Source organism: Streptopelia decaocto (genome assembly GCF_964273445.1).
Source record: "Streptopelia decaocto genome assembly, chromosome: 3".
Lineage (NCBI taxonomy): Eukaryota > Metazoa > Chordata > Aves > Columbiformes > Columbidae > Streptopelia > Streptopelia decaocto.
The window spans coordinates 42,219,026-42,238,328 of NC_138656.1; the positions used below are offsets into that span (position 1 = coordinate 42,219,026).

The 19,303-nt window shown below is 43.4% G+C and overlaps 1 protein-coding gene across 6 annotated transcripts in view; it reads left to right on the forward strand.

Annotated features, from left to right (window-relative positions):
- Positions 1-4,962: 4,962 nt before the first annotated feature.
- Positions 4,963-19,303, forward strand: part of LYST (lysosomal trafficking regulator) — an 88,632-nt gene continuing 74,291 nt past the window's right edge. For all 6 annotated transcript variants that reach the window (XM_082048279.1, XM_082048278.1, XM_082048281.1 and 3 more), the window contains exon 1: positions 4,963-5,063. The gene's annotated coding sequence lies outside the window, so the exon portion shown is untranslated. The remainder of the gene's footprint in view (positions 5,064-19,303) is intronic.

A 19,303-nucleotide genomic window follows, 5' to 3' on the forward strand; every position in this document is an offset into this window, starting at 1 on the left:
TTTTAAGAAGACCAGGGCAAAAATTCAGAAATTGTATATAATGGTGAAAACTAAAATATACTAGGACTTATCCTATGAAACTGTACTAATAACAATTTTTATTTTTTATGAGTTACATAATTTCATAATGTTTGTCAGGAAAATACAAATATAAAGTATTTGTTATTGTGAACTGCAGATATACTTTTTGCAGTGGGCTAGAAAGATAAGGAGGTCTAGTAATGCAGCTAAAGACAATGATCGACCTAGTAAGGAGATGTGAAATCTGCAGCCTGGCGTGCCTCTATTGAGATTTCACCTCAGTTTCACCTCTTGGCCTGACTCAGTTCAAGAACACATCCTTTACCTGATTATTTACTGTAGAACAGGGACGAGCCTTTAGACATTGCTACAGACACATGACCATGTACAACTGTAAGAGACTACAGTATGGTGTAACCCATACATTTGAGAGCCATGAGAAGGTGCAAATTCAGCTCAAAATCCTGTATATAAGTGTTTATACTAGCTGCATTTCTCATTAGGCTGCTCTCATTCAGTGTAGAGGGAATTATTCTAGCTTCAATCATTTCTATAGAAATTAATTTAAGTCAAGTTCTTTTACATCATCCAAGCTCACTGCATTAAAGGCAATTTCATTCTAGTTCAGCATACATTGCAACTAGAGATTCACATCAACTATTTTTGTGTAAACTTCAAACTGGACGAATTCCTTCTAAGTGGAAAAGCTGAAGCTGGTGGAAGTACACTCACTGCTTCAAAACTGATGATGCAAGTCTTTTTGAATGCTTTCATCTAGATGAGACATTAGACAAATGTAGGGGTCACACAATGTGTGGCAGCCGGGCTATCTGGCTACCTGCTCTTCTATTCTGTAAACAGGAACTAGAATCATCACTAAATACATCTTTATGACAGTGTGTGCTGAGCAGAAATTACTGCAATGAAAACTCAAGCATCCCTTGGAATCAAACCTTGCTTGCAGCAGGCAAGCCTAAACAAGGACAACAAACAACTAGGGGTGGCTTTCCACAACTCTCATGCTTTAAGCTTCTTTTGGAAGCATTTAACCTCATTTAATTCCCTTTGCTTCTACACACTTAATGATGTTTTCCTTTTCTCTCTGGTATTTCTATGCCACTGCAGTCAACTAATCAAACGTGAAGAACCCAGACATGAAATGTGACCAGCCTGGATTTGTTTGTCGTTTAATTTTTCAGCAGCTATCTCCTTCAACATTGATCTGGAAGTGCAGCTACTCACAGATTGCTTTTCCTCATGGTATAGACAGACCCACATCTAAACTAGCATGTCACTTTAAGGAATCCCTCAGACCATTCCTTGATTCCCTAAGCACAGAATTATTTTGCTGTTTCATTCACTCTTTCAGATTTTTTACAGTAGCATAGCAGACAAATGGAGTAATGTCCTTCCTTGGGAAATCAGACCATTATTCATTCCCTGCTGAAAAACTGCTCAGCTGACAAAAGGTGTCCTTTCCACAAACCTCTCTGATTTAAAATCATGGATTCAAGACAGCTCACATATTGTATGTATTACTCCACAGTTTTTATTATTTACTTTATTATACCACTAAAATATTTACTAAAAGTAAATTTTCCTAGAGAGGTACATACTCATTTGAAAGGAGAGAGAATGAGCCTGTAGAAATGGCAGACAAAATTGAGGCCTTATTTTAACACAAAGGACCAGACTTGAATTACAGTCATTCTGTCATGAACTGGTGTTATTCTACTCACTTCCGTGGGCCTGATGCAAATTTGTATTGATGGACATGAATTCAGAATGCATAGTACTTTACTGAAAAACTCAGAGGCATGCTGTCATATCTGTACCAAGAGATTTAATTACTATAATTAAAGAAAATCTACATGAGCTGAAAGATACATTGCACTCTGAAGCATTCAAGGAAGAAGAATATTACCATTCTGATAAAATCTTTAAATGCACCTACTTACCTTTCTCAACAGTTTTTTAGTACTGAAGCATTTGTCATGTGTGTGCTTAAAAATATATTTTTTATATATATATATATATATATTTAAGCACACACATGACAAATGCTTCAGTACATTTCAGTTTAGGCTATGGCTAACTTCCCTTACTTCTCCTCCAAAGATTTTAATAGATGCCTTGCAAAAATTCACTCAGATGCTTGTATGTCGTGGTCAGTTCTCATCTGAAAACACTTACTTTCAGTAAAATTTTTGTTATTGATCTTAAATGCTCTTATTCTTTGCACTTTAGAAGCTAATATTCCAAGAGTGAGCTGATGTACTGTTGGCCATTGGCTTCATGTTCCTTGCAGCTGTTTCAGTTCTGCTATATAACCACACAAGGAAAAGTACGGGCTGCTTAGTTTCACTGATCTCCTTGAGAAAACCATAGACAACATTTAAATGTCAAACCACATGATGACTGCCCTACATCTGCTGCTGAGGAAAACTGGGCAGCAGCAGAGGTACCAGCAAAGAGCCTTGGAGTTTCTGGCAGGCAGGAGTTTGATGGGAGAGGACAGTAGGAACCTCTGTCTTCCTGCTGTGTCCAGCACCAAGGAGGGACACATACATGTAGTCATCCTTCTGCAGCTGGAAGATCTGAACGAAAGATAAAATGGCACTATCTTCTTTTTTTTTTTTTATTTTTTATTTTTTAAAATTTATTTTGTAAACAGGAAGCTCTGGTTCAGAGGTAAAAGAGACTTCTCTTTCTTGTGGGCTGCAGGAAGAGGAGTGGCTTCATGCAATCATTAGGGAGTTTGCTTCAGAGCAAGAACTCCCAGGGGTGGGGTGGGAATATCTGCTCACTTTCATCTCCAGGAGCTGAAGTGTCAGCTGGGAAAAGCCAAATAAAATCCTACCACATTCTCCAGGAGTTTCAAATGAACTGTCTTGAAAGTAGGACTCAGCCTGCCTGAATTTGGAATTAACTGGCATATAAACTCCAGGGCACTGAGGCTTTCCAAAGTCCCTTAATTTTCGCTGTGGCCACTGAAGAGTGCTGGGTGCCCTTGAAGGGACCATGTCTCTGAGCTGAGATCTGGCCTTCCCAGGGGTGGGCACCTAAGAGGGGCCATGGGGTGCTGCTGGGGCTGCCATGCCTGCAGCTCCGTGGCTGTGTGTATAACTTCACTTGGTAGCGGAGCAGCATGTCAGGCTCCTTGCCTTTACTGGTTTTAGTGAAATACCGATGTCACTTGTCTTGCACTTCTTTTTCAGGGATTTAAGACATTTTCAAGTGCAGAAGTGCTATCTAGGTGCCTAACTTCAGAGAAAGGCACTGTCTTGGGGTTTGCAGAGCTGGCCCTTGCTGTGAACTTGCTCTCTTGGTTGGGAGCAGAGATCTGTTTAGCCCTGTACCCTTCTGAGAGGGACAGGTTGCTTCCTGCCAATAAGATGAGGAACAGCATGAACAGCAGCCAAAAGCAGGTGCTGATGAAAAAAATAAGAAATGTGGGCATAAATAGATGCCATGGGAAAGAGTATGAGAAGCAGGGTGTACACAGGGAATAGCCAGGCAAACTGAAGTTTATATTTGCAAAAGACAACTACTGTTACCTCGTGTGTATCTAAATTTATTTTGGCAGGTGGGTCCTGGGACCCTGCTATCTGAAGCATTCCCAAGATCTGTCTCCATCCATCCATGTAATCCCTGCAGGCAACCTGGCTTAAGTTTTACAAACCCAGTATGCCACTGAGGTAGCCAGCAGGCCCTGGGATGGTAATTGAAATGCAATCGCAGAGTTGAAGCAAGTCCTCACCAGGAAACGCAGCAGAGGTCAGGGAGTAGGAGGCCAGTGCACTAGGGAGAGGTGCAAGGATGTGAGAAGGATGCACTAAGGTAAGGACACTTGTGCACCCTGTGTACCTTCTTCTGATTTCAAGACTCAGGAAGGTTATGCTAAACCGAGGCATGAATGAAAATATAAAGCATGTACTTGTTAACATGGCCTGTAACATATTGCTGCCCACTTTCAAAAGTGAATTCCTGGAAAGAGCAAAAGCAGTGACGTGGAGTCAGGACACATTATCAATTTATTTGCATATATGAACCAGCTCTGACAGGGATGTGATGGGACAGCATTTGGGGCAATTTTTTTCCAGGCATCCCAGCCAAGTGCCAAAGCCCAGCTCCACAGCCGTAGATCTGCTCCAAGAATTCACCCAGAGCAAACACCAAAGCAGAGTGCGGACTCCCCCGCTGGTGCAGAGCCCCTCGTAGCCAGAGCCCTTCACTGTGAAACGAGGAGCGCAGCGGGCAGCACCAGATCCACACTCCCCCGCGCTGGCGCTGATGCGAACGTGCGTACTGGCTATAAATACGTCACATGTATGTTAAGAGCGTTTTTAAATGTTGACGTCGAAGCCGAGGCGGTGGCGTGGAACCGCAGAGCCACTCGGTGTGGAGCAGCTGCCCGGTGGGCTCCGCAGCAGACAGGCTGCCCGGGTAAGGGGGGGGGGGGGGGGAAACACCCGCCTGGCGCACGCGCTGTCGCGGTTTCGCACGACTCGATCCCACTAGCAAGGCGGAGCCGCCGGCCTTAGGCACATCGCGGCGTTTCGTGGAGCGCCCTCCCGTCACTGGCTCCCGAAAGCTTCCGCCCACCCAGCCGATGCCGCCGCCGCCGCGCCTCTCACCGGGCCGCTGTGGGCGGGGCGGGGTGGGCGGAGCCCCGCGCCAAGGGGCGTGGCGTGGGGCGGTGGGTGAGCAGCGGCGCGGGGAAAGCACGGCCCCGCCCAGAGGGATTCCTCCCGCCCCCCGCCCGGCCAGATGGCGGCGCCGATTGGCTGGGGGTGCGCTCGTGACACCGCCCGCTGCCCACCGCGCGCCGGTGCTGGCGGAGCGGCGGCGGCGGCGGGAGCGCAGGAATCAGGTGGAGCGGGAGGCGGGGCGGGGCGGGAGCTGCGTTGCCTGGGAGACGGGGGCGGGCGGCGCGGCGGGGCCGGGCCGGGCCCTCCCGCCATGGGCTGCCGGGACGCTGTCAGCGGGATAAGAGAGGAGCGGGCGGCCGGGCGCGCTGGCTCCAGCGGAACGAGGATCGGGTAAGGGTGGGGCGGGCACCGCTGCATCCAGCCTTGGGTTGTGAGAGTCCAGCCTGGCGGCGTCGAGCCGGGCGGGCAGCTTGGTGCACACAGGCCCTGCTGCGGGCCGAGGCCGGCGCCGGAGCCGCGGTGCGTGGGCTGGGCTGGGCTGTCAGCCGGGGCCAGCCGCCTCGGTCGTGTGAAGATGCCCGCTGGTTGCCGGCGGTGGTTCAGGGCTGCCCGGCGGAGGCTGCGGGAGGCGGAAGGAGCAGCTGCCGGTGGCGCAGGCGGGGCCTTGCCCGCCCCGAGGCTCCCCGGGGCAGGGCCGGGCCGCGGCGGCTGCCGGCAGCGGCGGGAGGGGCGGGTGCGCGCTCAGGGCCCTCGCGGTTCTCCGGGGCAGCGCTCGGGGCTGGCGCCGGGCGCTCGGTGGCTTCGTGCGAGGCGGTTTGTCGCCCGCCGTGTTTCTTCCGAACTTGCGGCCTCTGCTTTTACCGAAAGGCGACATTAACTCTCCGTGTGCCGGTGGCGTGCGCGGCGTTGTTTCCCGTTCCTTCCCGCGTCACCGGCCTGCCGGGGGCTCTGCGGTGTGTTCGTGCGGAACTGGAGCACGAAGCCTCACTGTCAACGGGGCGGCTGCGGGAGGTGGCAGATAACAATTGAAGAAAAGCAAATGTGGGTTGTTCACGGAAACGCGATAACGTTGATGAACGTGGAATACAACAGTTGCAGCACTTCAGCACCTGAACGATGCTGCTTTTTTTGTTTTTTTTCCCCTTTGCCATCTATTTAAAGGAGTGAACAGAGTAGCAATGAGAACTTCTCTAAATATTTGAGCGTCGGAAGAATGTGTGAAGATATTCTTCTGAGGTGGGGGGCGGAATTCTGAGAATTGGCCATTACCTAGTACCCCCAAATGAACTAAACAGCTGCCTTTTACTTAACTATACAGTGAGAGAGAAGGCAGGGTAAGCAGGTGCAGGTGAGAATAAAACTTCTCGTGTAAAAGAAAGAAGAGCAAGTGAGGAAATTTGGAAAGGACTGGATGACTGAATATGGAGGCCTAGGAGTTGGAAAAGCATCTGAATGTGGTTATATCTGGGAGCTGGCTAGAGAAGAAAATCTGGATGGGAGACTTTTTTTTTCCTTTTTAGTTGTAGTGCCACATGAGTCAATAAGCCTTCAGTTTAAGGATCTAAAGAGACTTGGAGTTAGTGATGCAAGCTTGTGGCACTAACAGAATTGTACTATTGTCTGTGAGGTGGTGGGACAGCTTTTGGCAGAAAAACCAGCAAGGGGACCTGTTTTAGTCTTGTGTATTGTTGTCTAAGTAGCAGAAAAGAGATGTCTGGAACACTTAACTCTTCCCGAAGAAAGGATCTGAATTTACTTGCTTGGACAGAACACTGTGTCTGCATGGAGCTTTTGTCATAATATGGTTATAGTGTGCTAAGGAGTCAGGAAAATAACTCTTGAGACTCCTTTTGGCCTTTAACTGTAGGTAGGCTCACAGACCAGTAGTGTGAAGAAGAAAGTATCATCTTAGATACCTTAGAAAATCCGTAGTTTAGTGGCTCTTAGAGTCCCTAGTGGATGTTTAAAATTGAGTGAATGAAGAATGAGAATGGTTTCATGTATTGTCATAGATAAGAAAAAAAATCAGCTTTTCCTAGGATATTTTAATTTTACTTTATTCCTCATGTGCTTTGGACAGAGAATCTTGTAAACTAAGAGCAAGTACCTTTCAATGCCTTACTTCTAAACCTCAGGAAGCTCACTTGGAAGCTCAGGAAGTCACTTGGTTTCTGAGACTGTACACGGTTTTCTTAAGAGGAGCTTTTAAATGTTATTCCCTTCCTGCTTTCCTTCTCTCCTTCCCCCATGTATTTTTTGTTAGAACTGTTTAATTAATTGTAAGAACCTTGAACAGTAGCATTGGATATATTGGAAAGTAAGAGGCTTGATATGTAAACATTAGAAAAGAGAAACTGCATTCTTAACACTTTTGTTGCTGCTTTTATATAGTTCTTTTTACAGTTAAGCTCAAAGAGCGTAAGCAAATACTATGAAATATGAGCAAGCACTTTGGGAAGCTATTGGTTCTTTATTTTTTTTATTGTTAGTGATTTCTTTAATAGACCATGGTACGTCCTTATTAATATACAATTGTACACCTTTGCAGCTTATGCAGGGATCTAATTTCATTCATATTTGAAGATTTTTTTTTAATTGTCACAATGGTATCTTTTCAAATAGTTTAATGTTGCACATAGAATTCTGAAGCAAACCTGGTTTTGATATTTGTCTTTTACAGACAGAAGGGAGCAGAGGGAATGTAGGGTGAAATGATTATTTTTCTAAGAGGATTCTGTCACACCAGGAAGCACTGGCTGTCCAGAACGTGCTTGCTTGTCCTCTGCAAATGAATTTAAGTTCTTTCATGTGAACAGCCGTCATTGACAAGACCTCACTGATATCTATTTTATTGCTTTTTGAGGAGATGTCAAGCTCTTTTGGCTTCTGTAGTGAAGAACTGTAGCAGCTGTTGCCTGAGATGTCACTAATTCATATTGTTGATTCAAATTTAAGGTCATCTTTTATTGTTATGTTTGTTGGAAAATTGTATTGTAATGTTGAAAAAGGATTGTAATATGCAGTGGAGGGAGGGATTTATATATACATTTTATATATATATGTTGGCGATTACTTTGACCTCTTGCATTCTTTTTCAGTTCAGAGATGGTTGTGAGAATGTCAGTTACTTTGGCAAATTATTGCTTGGTGAAGATTCATACGCCTTTAGATAGTATCAAGTAATTGAGCTGTGTCAGAGCATCAGCTCCTGCAATAGCACTGATCTAGAGATGATATACCTGTGTTCAGACTGGGATGAAACCAGGTAGAAGAGATCTGTGGTTGCTTCTGTTCTGACACCTGGACTGATTTGTCTGAGCTGGCTAAGCTGATCGAGCAGCTTGTTACTGCTGAAGGGGAAAAATCTCCCTCACACCTTCTTCCCTTTGCTGGCAGTGACAACTGTCTGATCCCTCAAAATGGCAGTTCAACAACAACAACAAAAATCTACCTGAAAAATATAGTTTTCTGCAAACCTGTGGAGATGAGTCACATTGAGAAGGAATTGGATGAGCACGGTGCTGGAGGAAGAAGGGAAGAGTTGCTGGGGAGGAACAGAAACACCTTCTAGCTAGTCATGAGTTGTCAGGTGGGCTGAGCTGTGTTATTTAACTGCACCGTAGCTGTTTCTCAGGAGGTGGGGGCTTTTGCTTAGACTCAACAGTGTCTGCTTCTGCTGCCAGGGTCATTTGAGAAGAACTAATGAAGCAGTATGGTATGCACAAGATCCAGATTTTATTCTCTCCTGTTCGGATTCAGGTCTTGCATTTGAACGTGTTTTTCAGGACTTGTTGAAATCTGTGCATGGCAATGACTTGCTTCTAGATAAAACACTCTGTGCAGAAGTGATTCCAGAAAGTGTGAAGGGGAGGGGAAAGGAGGAAAATATGCTACGTGCAGTCTTCAGGTTTTTCTTGCTATAAGCTATTGGCTCTTTATGATTCATGTTTGCAGTCTGGGATCTTATTAAAATCCCATTTTTCTGCGAAGTCAGTTTTTTTGGTATAAACTGTTGTAGTAGAAGTGTGAGTCTTGCCTGTGTGATTTTTAGATAACTATGCTGTGATCTGTATGAAGATATAGTTCAAATCTGATGCTGAGTGTAAGGGCAAGATGGAACAAAATTGAATGCAAAATTTATTAGCTTATGTATTTTGAGGAAGGGATAGGTATGTAATGCTGCAATCAATGTAGTGAAGTCCTGGAACAGTGCTGTATCTTGGTACCTTTAGATGCTGAAACTTCTGTTGTATCTTTGTTCTGAGTATTTCTCTGAAGTTTCAGCAGTGGTGATTTTTTTGGTTGGTTGGTTTTGGTGGTTTGTTTTTTGTTGTTTGGGGTTTTGTTTGTTTGTTTTTTAGTCACCACTGCACACTTTGTCTTTCGTCTTCTGTTGCTCAGATATTTTGTGGTTTTGGTGTGTTACAGGAGAGCAGCAGGGCTTCCACTCTACTGCTTCTCTGACTTTCTTAGCCTTGCCACTCACTGCTTCATTGCTGCCAGCTATTACTATGGGGTGGATTTTGTGGTGGCCACACAGTGGGTAAGCACTGGAAGCATTGTCTTCTGTGCTTGTGTAGTTCACTGGAGGCATCTGGGGCTTGTCCTGTGACTCTTGTGTTCGGACAGGGCTTTCGAGCTGTGTAGAGTTGAGGCACTGTGAGAATTACATTGGGAAAGAGCTTGTCTGCACTTTCTAAGTAACTTAAAACATGGGAAGTGGAGGGCAAAAATGGTGAATGGTGGTTTGTGGAAGACTAGTGCTCACTAGATTTGTCTGTGTTAGAGTGGTTGAGCAAGCAACTGCCAGTCTTAGCTTATCTGCATGTTTATGAATTCTTTGCCCTCTTTTCCTGCACCCAGAAAGTTGAGCTCCCTGGCTTAAGTTAAAAGCATCACCATGCTCCATGAAGAAGTATGGGAGCATGAAGTACTAAATGTGAGATGGGAGGAGAGAGTTCCTGGTTCTTCAAACCTCTGATAGTAAGAAAAAGCCTTTCTGCTTTCCCAGAATAAATTTGGGAAGATGAAATATAAGAAGGGATTGCCATCAGGTGGTACCAAATGCAGGCCTCACTGGAAGCATTAACACTGATGTTAACTGTGTCCAGTTTTGTTTTTGCAAATGCCTGACTTCATCTATTCCTCTCTAGTATTGTGGAGGCATTTACTGAAGATTTGTGTTCTTGCAAGGAGGGAATGGCAAAAAGCATTAACTAGATCTGTTAACCTCAGTAAGCAACTGATTTGGTTAGTGTATTGACCAGATGAGGAATTAATAACTGAAACAGCAATCTGAAGGGATGAATAGTTTTCAATGTCTTAATTATTGAAGAGAGTGCATTAGTAAGGAAAATATTTAAGACTTAAGGAACTATTTCTGATAGTTTGTAGTTGCATTGCAGGAACTGATGAAAGTCCAGCAATATACTTCCATTATAATATTTCAAGAGTTGGAATTTGTTCAGTTTTTGATTCAGTAATTCAGACAGTCACTGAAATAGTCTTAAAATTAACAAAAAAAATTTAAACTTTCACCTTCCTAGTCTTTCTGTTGTGAGGTGTGAGTGTTTAACAATCCTAATTCCAAAAAACTGAGAGCATTCTTACGACTTTCTATGGAGAAAAACAATGCAAAAGTGCCTAACTGTAAAACTTTGTGTGCTACTTGGGGTATGTATTTATCTTTGTATTGCTTGCATCTTTCAATTATAAGGGGGAATTTGAGTCACTGAAGAGTGTTTGTTTTTTTCATTTGTGATTTGTATGTTTCAATTAATGAGAGACCAAAGGAAAGCAGAATTTCGTTTGTCTGGATATATAGATGAAATGCTGTGTGTGAGGTCTTTTCAACTCCAGAAAGTACTCCTAATTAATCAAGAGCTATTTTTAGAAGCCTAAATTACTTATGTTACAAAGTCAATTTGATTATAGGAGTCCTGCTAAATCCATAGGACTTTCAGAAAAAAAAAATCTTATGCTATTTGCTTACTAAAGATACTACTTGGCTGGCAGTGATGGAGGCTTCATTCATCTCCCCAGCTGTCTCTCAGCAGTATAAAATCTTTTTTGTGTGTGTAGATGTCTATAGTTGGGGGTCTTCTTAAACATAAAATTTGACTGCTTTCTGCATTGTGGATGGATTTAGAGTTTTCTCTAGTGGTTCAGGATTTTCTTAAATATTTGTCTATTTAGTAATAGGTATAGTGAGAAACTTCATACTCTTAATCTTTATTATGTGAAATTAAGTATAATTATCAGTTATAGTTTCTCTGAGTTCCATAGTGCTTGACTAATTTTGCTGAATGCTGTTTAAATTTCCAGAATAAAATAAAAATCCTAGCTGTTCCTTATTTGCATTCCCACTGGAGGAAAACTACCTGAAGTGAGATGTTATGTGAGAGCTTTTGCCTGTAGCTCTCTTGACTGTTGACTGTTCTTCTGGGGCCAGTTCAGTGCAAGAGGGGTTAGCACAGCTGGAACAAATTAATACCTCTGGAATAAAGGCAGAAGTACAGGGTCTGCTTCTATAAAGCAACCAAGGCTGTTTGCACTTGGTAAAGAAGCTGGCAGATTTATCTTAACAGGAATAACAGTGTATTAAACTCGTGAGTATTTGGGTAAAATATATATTTTTTTTTATACCACTTTTGGAATTGCTACCTGCTGTCCTGTCTGCATCTGGTTACTAATAGAAAATTTGGACTTTGACTAGCTTTAGAGTCCCAGGAGCAGAATTAGTCTTCTGCCCGTTAATAACATGGTTTTTAACTCAGATCACTGATCTTCCCCTCTTATTTAACTGCGCTTAGTGGGTGCTTTAGACATGATGCCAAAATTTGTCTTAAGCACTTTACTTTCTAGATTTAATCCTCAACTAAGCTTTCAGTTTCAGGAATAGGCTTTACTCATTCATTCTTCAGCAAGAATGCCTCAAGATACTGCTCAACTATTTTTGCCTCTTCTGTCTCTCTGAGTATTGGTGCAATCAAAATTTATAATCTTATAAATTACAAAAAAGATTTGTATGGTTCTTCAGATCATGATTTGAGTCATACGTTTGTTTAAAATAATCTCCAGGTAGATGCAGTGTGGTCTGCATACTTATGTGGTCATGGCTACAGTGTTTTTTGGTGATCATGGTGTCTGCTGCACGGCAAATTAATGTAGGAGGCAATTCACAAAGTCTGCCTGGTCTGCCAGAGCTGGCCCCCGCAGGCTGTCTGCTGGAGCAGCCCCGAACTTCTGACTACCTTCTATAGTAGACTGCTTTTTGCCTGTTATTCTGCAGACTCAGGGGAGGTTAGTCTTGATCTTTAGAGTTAGTCATTACTGTGCTGCCATGGCTGTCAAGGCTTGCTTTCTAGTCTGTTTTGAGAGTAAGTATCAAGCATCAAGCTTTTGGAAGAAGATAGTTAGGAGGATTGCCTGTATATGTTTTAATTTTTGGAAAAAACTTGTTAGCACTCTGAGTAGTGGTCAGAAAAAGGCTCACTTGGGATTTATACCATTTCAGCCTTTTCACTGCTGAATGTTTTAGAGATCAGTTTTCTTTTGGAAGAGCTTACTGGTCTTTCGTAGCTTATTTTCTACACAGATTCTGTCTTGTGGTGGCATATTTGTCAGTTCCTGTCTCTAGTACCAAGTGTTCCTTACAGGCCTTGTTCTCTGGCAGTTCAGATAAGATCTGCAACAGATCCTTGTCTTCATCTCTGCTAACAGAGCTTGTCTCTAGCATTTTCATGCTATTGGTAACAGTTTGGTATTCTTTTCCTTCAGTGCATTTTAGCTGGTTCCCATGATAGCAAGCGTATTTGTTGCTAACACAGTTCATGTTGCAATGATTATCTCTGAAGGCCTCCAGCTTTCCCCAGGCCTATTCTAATGAATGTTTATTCTCTGTGTTTACATGTACTGGTCTGAAATATGCAAATTTTAAATGAATAGGATTGGACTTAATGTAGCTAACAACTATAGTATAGTTGCTGACTTTGGATACTAGAAGACGACAAGCTAAGCATAAACTTGAGCATAGTCTATGTTCAGGGTTAATGCATTCCTTGAGCGTAGGTGGTTGTTTGAAAGCCTGTCTTTCATTAGGGCTGTACTTTTTATCTTGTGGATGAATCATCTCATTTTTTAACTTCAGGCTTAAAAAGAATGCATTCACAAGTGTTTCATGTTTGATGACTAAATCAAATTCCATGTTGTGTTGAGAAGCTGTCCCACAGCAGTTGCGTAGTATGCAGCTAGCCTGTGGGATTCTTTGCCATTAACTCTGTCTTGATGACATTTCATCCAGACTCGAAAGGAAAAAAATTGTTGATAATCTGCTAATTTGTAAAGAGGATACAGATCTTCATAGCTCAAGGCAGAACCTGATAACAGCCTGCTGAATTTTAGCAAGAAATTTCCTAGCATTGATCACTTAACTCTGGTGCCGCCTTCTTAGCATGCAGTGTGTATTGCATTTTTCTGTTCCATTATGACAGCTTGCATTGGTCACTATGACAGTGAACACTTCTTAAAACTTTGCACTAAAGACTTTAAAAAATCTTAATTGCATCAGATTTTTCTCCAAGTATGGGTCAGATCTGTCAAGTAGGTACTAATATGTGGAAAATCTAGGACAAGACATAAAACTAAAACATTAAAATGTGCTATTTTTCTTCCAACAGATTTTTCCTTCCCTTTTCTTACGTTATGGTACCCATATTCAAAGTTTTTGATAATGCTTGTTGTATGAGTAGACAGTTGACACTTCACAGAATCACAGAATCACAGAATCGACTGGGTTGGAAAAGACCTCAGAGATCATCGAGTCCAACCCTTGGTCCAACTCTAGTCCGTTTATTAGATCATGGCACTAAGTGCCATGTCCAATCTCAGTTTAAAAACCTCCAGGGACGGCGAGTCCACCACCTCCCTGGGCAGGCCATTCCAATGCCTGACCACTCTCTCTGTAAAGAATTTCTTTCTAATATCCAGCCTAAATTTCCCCTGGCAGAGTTTAAGCCCGTGCCCCCTTGTCCTATTGCTAACTGCCTGGGAGAAGAGACCAATCCCCACCTGGCTATAACTTCCCTTCAGGTAGTTATAGAGAGTGATGAGGTCACCTCTAAGCCTCCTCTTCTCTAGACTAAACAACCCCAGCTCCCTCAGCCTCTCCCCATAGGTCTTATGCTCAAGTCCCTTCACCAGTCTTGTTGCTCTTCTCTGGACTCGCTCCAGCACTTCAATGTCTTTCCTGAACTGAGGGGCCCAGAACTGAACACAATACTCCAGGTGTGGCCTCACCAATGCAGAGTACAGGGGAAGGATCACTTCCCTTGTCCTGCTGACCACGCTATTTTTGATACAGGACAGGATACCATTGGCCTTCTTGGCCACCTGGGCACACTGATGGCTCATGTTGAGCTTCCTGTCAATTAGTACCCCCAGGTCCCTTTCTGTCTGACTGCTCTCCAGCCACTCTGCGCCCAGCCTGTAGCGCTGCAGGGGGTTGTTGTGACCAGAGTGCAGCACCCGGCACTTGGCCTTATTGAACTTCATCCCATTGGAATCAGCCCATTTTTCCAGTCTGTCCAGATCCCTCTGCAGAGCCCTCCTGCCTTCCAGCAGGTCGACACTCCCTCCCAACTTGGTGTCATCAGCAAATTTGCTGATGATGGTCTCAATCCCTTCATCTAAATCATCAATAAAGATGTTAAATAGGACTGGACCCAACACCGACCCCTGGGGAACACCACTAGTGACTGGCCGCCAGCTGGATGCAGCCCCATTCACCAGCACTCTCTGGGCCCGGCCCTCCAGCCAGTTCTTAACCCACCGTAGAGTACACTTGTCCAAGCCATGGGCTACCAGCTTTTGCAGGAGTATATTATGGGAGACAGTGTCAAAGGCCTTGCTGAAGTCCAGATAGACCACATCCACAGCTTTCCCCCCATCCACCAGGTGAGTTACCTGATCATAAAAGGAGATCAGGTTGGTCAGACAGGACCTGCCTCTCCTAAACCCGTGCTGGCTGGGTCTGATCCCTTGTCCATCCTGAAGGTGCTGTGTGATTCCATTCAGGATGATCTGCTCCATAACCCTGCCAGGCACTGAGGTCAGGCTGACAGGCCTGTAGTTGCCAGGGTCAGCTTTGCAGCCCTTTTTGTGGACTGGGGTAACATTGGCCAATTTCCAATCATATGGGACCTCCCCAGTGAGCCAGGACTGTTGGAAGATGATGGAGAGAGGCTTGGCAAGTTCTTCTGCTAGCTCCCTCATCACCCTAGGATGGATCCCATCTGGTCCCATTGACTTGTGAGGATCCAGATGGCTCAGTAAATCACCAACTATTTCCTCCTGGAATACAAGGGCCCTATTTGGGTTCCTATCTCTGTCAACCACCTCCAGACATGAGTTGTCCTGAGGGCCACCTGTCTTACTGGTAAAAACTGAGGCAAAGTAGGTATTAAGTAGCTCAGCTTTCTCCTCATCTTTGTTAACTATATTTCCCTCAGAGTCCAACAGAGAATGGAGATTTTCCTTGCCCCTCCTTTTGTTGTTAACATATTTGAAGAAGGACTTTTTATTATCCCTGACAGAACTGGCCAAATTTACTTCAAATTGCACTTTTGTTTCCCTGATTTTTTTCTGCATGATCTAGCTATTTCCATAAATTCTTCATAAGTAGCCAGCCCTTTTTTCCACAGTCGGTAAAGTCTCTTTTTATTTCTGATTTCATTCAGAATCTCCCTGTTTAGCCAAGCCGGTTGTCTTCCCCGCCGGCTAGCCTTTCGGCACACTGGTATAGCCTGTTCCTGTGCACTCAAAACCTCCTGCTTGAAGCATGTCCAACCCTCCTGGGCCCCCTTGTTTTTAAGCATTGTTTCCCAGGGTATGCTCTGAACTAGACTTCTGAATAGGCAAAAATCTGCCCTCCGGAAGTCCAGCGTAGAGGTTTTGTTAATGGTTTTCCTTGCATCTCTGAGTATTGAGAATTCTATTATTTCATGGTCACTATGCCCCAGGCGGCCTCCAACCACTACATCTCCCACCAGCCCTTCTCTGTTTGTAAACAGTAGGTCTAGCGGGGTCTTGCCTCTGGTAGGCTCATTTACCAGCTGATGAAGGAAATTGTCCTCTATACACTCTAGGAACTTCCTAGACTGCCTCTTCTGTGCAGTATTGAGCTCCCAGCAGATATCCGGCAGGTTAAAGTCCCCCACAAGAACAAGGGCCGTCGATTTTGAGACATCTGCCAGCTGCTTGTAGAATAATTCATCTCCTTCATCATCCTGGTTGGGTGGTCTATAACAGACACCCACGAGGATGTCAGCCTTGTTGGACTTCCCTCTGATTCTGGTCCACAGGCACTCAACCTTGTCACTGCTGACCTCAAGTTTAACAGAGTCAAGTGACTCTCTAACATACAAAGCCACCCCTCCACCTCTCCTACCCTGCCTATCTTTTCTGAAGAGCTTGTAGCCACACATAGCAGCACTCCAGTCATGAGAGTCATCCCACCATGTTTCTGTGATGGCAATCATGTCATAGCTTTCCTGCTGCATGATGGCTTCCAGCTCCTCTTGTTTGTTGCCCATACTGCGTGCATTAGTGTACATGCACTTCAAGTGGGCTGCTGGTTTCACTCTTAATTCGGGCTTTCCATCTTTCATCTCGTCTTTGGAGAGCCCAGTTTCGATCCCTTCCCCCTTCAAACCTAGTTTAAAGCCCTCCTGATCAGCCCTGCCAACTTATGGGCTATAGTCCTCTTGCTCTCCCTAGAAGGATGAAGCCCATCTGATTTGAGGAGAGTAGGTACCATGGAGCTTGCCCCATGGTCAAAAAACCCAAAATTTTGACGGCGACACCAATCCTTAAGCCATCTGTTGATGAGATGAGCTTTTCTATTCCTCTCTCTATTTAGTTCCTCATCCATCCCAGCTAACACAGGAACTGAGGCGAATATCACTTGTGCTCCCGTCCCATGAACTGATCGTCCCAGTGCTTTAAAGTCTTTTTTAATTATCTTGGTACCTCTTCTGTTGATGTCTTCGCTGCCAACTTGGACTACTAACAGGGGATAGTAGTCTGAGGGCTGAATTAGCTCTGGAAGTCTTATTTTAACGTCCCTCACCCTGGCCCCAGGAAGGCAGCAGACCTCCCTGTGGGATGGGTCTGGGCGACATATAGGGCCCTCTGTTCCCCTCAGAAGGGAGTCACCAACTACTACCACTCTTCTTTTGTTTTTTCTTCTTACAGCTGCAGTTGTGATCCTTTTTGCAGGTGAGGTCGATCCAGGGGGCTCTCCAGGTGGATCCTCTTGTCTATCCTCTGCCTGATTTTCAGGGTCACTTAATTCTATTCCCCAAGGTAAGAGTTTTTTCCAAGAAGTAAATACTAAGCATGATTGGGGTTTACTGCTGCTATATGTGTTGAGTTTAATAAATCCACTTTTTAAGCATCTTGAAATTACAGCAACATAATAAACTCTACTTGTAAAGGCACTGTCATGGGTTAAACAGGTAATACAAATTAGGGTTTTGCAAGTAGATTTTAAAATTATGAAGAACAAATAATGACATGAGTACTTCATAATCAAGTAGGACATGAAGCTGTAGTTTAAGTTAAATGTTGATTAAATAGTGTTTGTGTTTCAGTGCTGTGAATGTTTTGGTAGCTAATGATGCTCCAAAAACTGCATCCAAAGTCACTGAATTGACCTTAATGAGATATTAAAAATTACTCTCCTGACAAAGCAGACTAACTAAATTAAGTTGCTGTACAGGATTCTTCTAGGGATTTTATGTAAGACATGGAAAGCTGCTGTCCATGTTCCAGGAGGCATTAGCTTGCAGGTGTGATGTGAGTGAGGACAGCTGCCACTCCAGAGGAACTATGATGAGAGGGGGTTATTAGCACTCTCAATCTCTAAAACTTCCAAGATTTGAGTAATATGTTGTTTGGTGTCTACCATACTCTAGTACACTTTTCCATGTATTCTTTCCCTGCATCGTAAGGCCCTAGTAGGCTAGGGCTGTTGCTGAAATCTTAAGTTTTACCAGTAGCTTCATCATGATGGGTGTCAGAAGTAAAAGAGTCATTATAAAGGTTTTAACTTTTGGAATTACAGACCTCTAAACCATCGTACAAACTGCTTATGCATGATTTCATTTGTAGATCTCTGCATTGCTTAAATGCAGAAAAGTCTCCAGTTAGTTTGCACATGAGCAGGTTTCCTTTGGGAAGCTCTTGGGTTCTGTATCACCTGCTCTTTTCTTGCCAGGTTCTCTCTTCTGGTTTTGGTAGTCTTTGTTTGCAGTTTTTAATGCAGTTTATTATACATTAATGTTGTTCTTGCCTTGGTTTCCAGTCCCCTGTGTGCTGCTACTAGTTACAGTCTTTCTATAGTCAGTGGCAGCTAATAAATTACAAACTTGCTCTTTTGAGTTGATAGTCTCCATTGGGCTGGTAGGGTAAGCTCATGCACTTCAGGGCCGTTAGTAGGTCAGCATACACTGGAAACACTAAGGGTATAAATCAGAGTGCATTTAGTTGAAGTAATATCCTAATATCACACTCCAGAAACTGTTCCACAGAAGTACTGAATTGTGGGTAAATAGGATTTTTTTAATTGTATGTAAACAATATTGTATATATATTAATCTGTTATACCTTTCTGAGTTGTGGTTCTATCACTTTTTCACAGCTGTTACTAATTATGCTAGAGAAAGGTCATGTTGAGGAGAGCAGACTTAAACACTTAACCTGGAACCAGATTAAACTCTGACAAATAATTTTACGTTACCGTTGTAAAAAATACATAGGCCATGTTTGGGAAGTGTAATCTGGAACAAACTTTGTGCTCAAAGAAATTATCCATGAGTTTCATTTCTAACTGTCAAAAAACACCGAAGCCTGAAAATACACAGCAAATTATAATTTGGAGGCAAGGAAGGTGGTTTTTTCGTTTGTCTGTTTTCACATTCAGCATGGTGCACCACAGATCTGGGTCTTGATCAGAAGAATGACATCTCTGAAACTGTTTCTGAGAAGTTGACCTGCCTGTACATGTAATGCCACTCTTGGTGCCTGTAGCCTTGGGTATGTTTGCTAATTATAGTTTTGTTGACTTGTTAATATATATTGGTTAGTTATTTTGGAAAGTGCCTGTTTTTTTTTAATTTGGCCGAATCTAGGATAGCATTTGTCTTATCTTGTTTGCTATTTTTTCCCTTACAGTTCCTATTCTACAACAGGAATGGCTAGTTTAGTTTTCAATGTCAGTGTTTCATGACCATGCACAATATGAAAATGAATATTTTTATTTCTTTAAAGATTATTCCTTAAAATTCTGTATTTTTTCAGTGTAAGATATAATGCTTTTATATCCACTTAGTGGTAGAAATTTTTCTAATTCCCAGCTTACATAAACACGGAGCTTCACAGATTAAATTTTGTTTTAATACCCAGGCAGCAGAATGTAAGCAGACTACATACTTACAGGAGTCTTAAGATACTGGTAGAAGCAGGACTCTTAGACTTCAGGTATTGCAAGACAGGCATCCCACTTAGGTGAGGTGACAGTTAAATATACTTTTGATTTTACATAAAGGTGGCATTAGTAAGATGATACATAC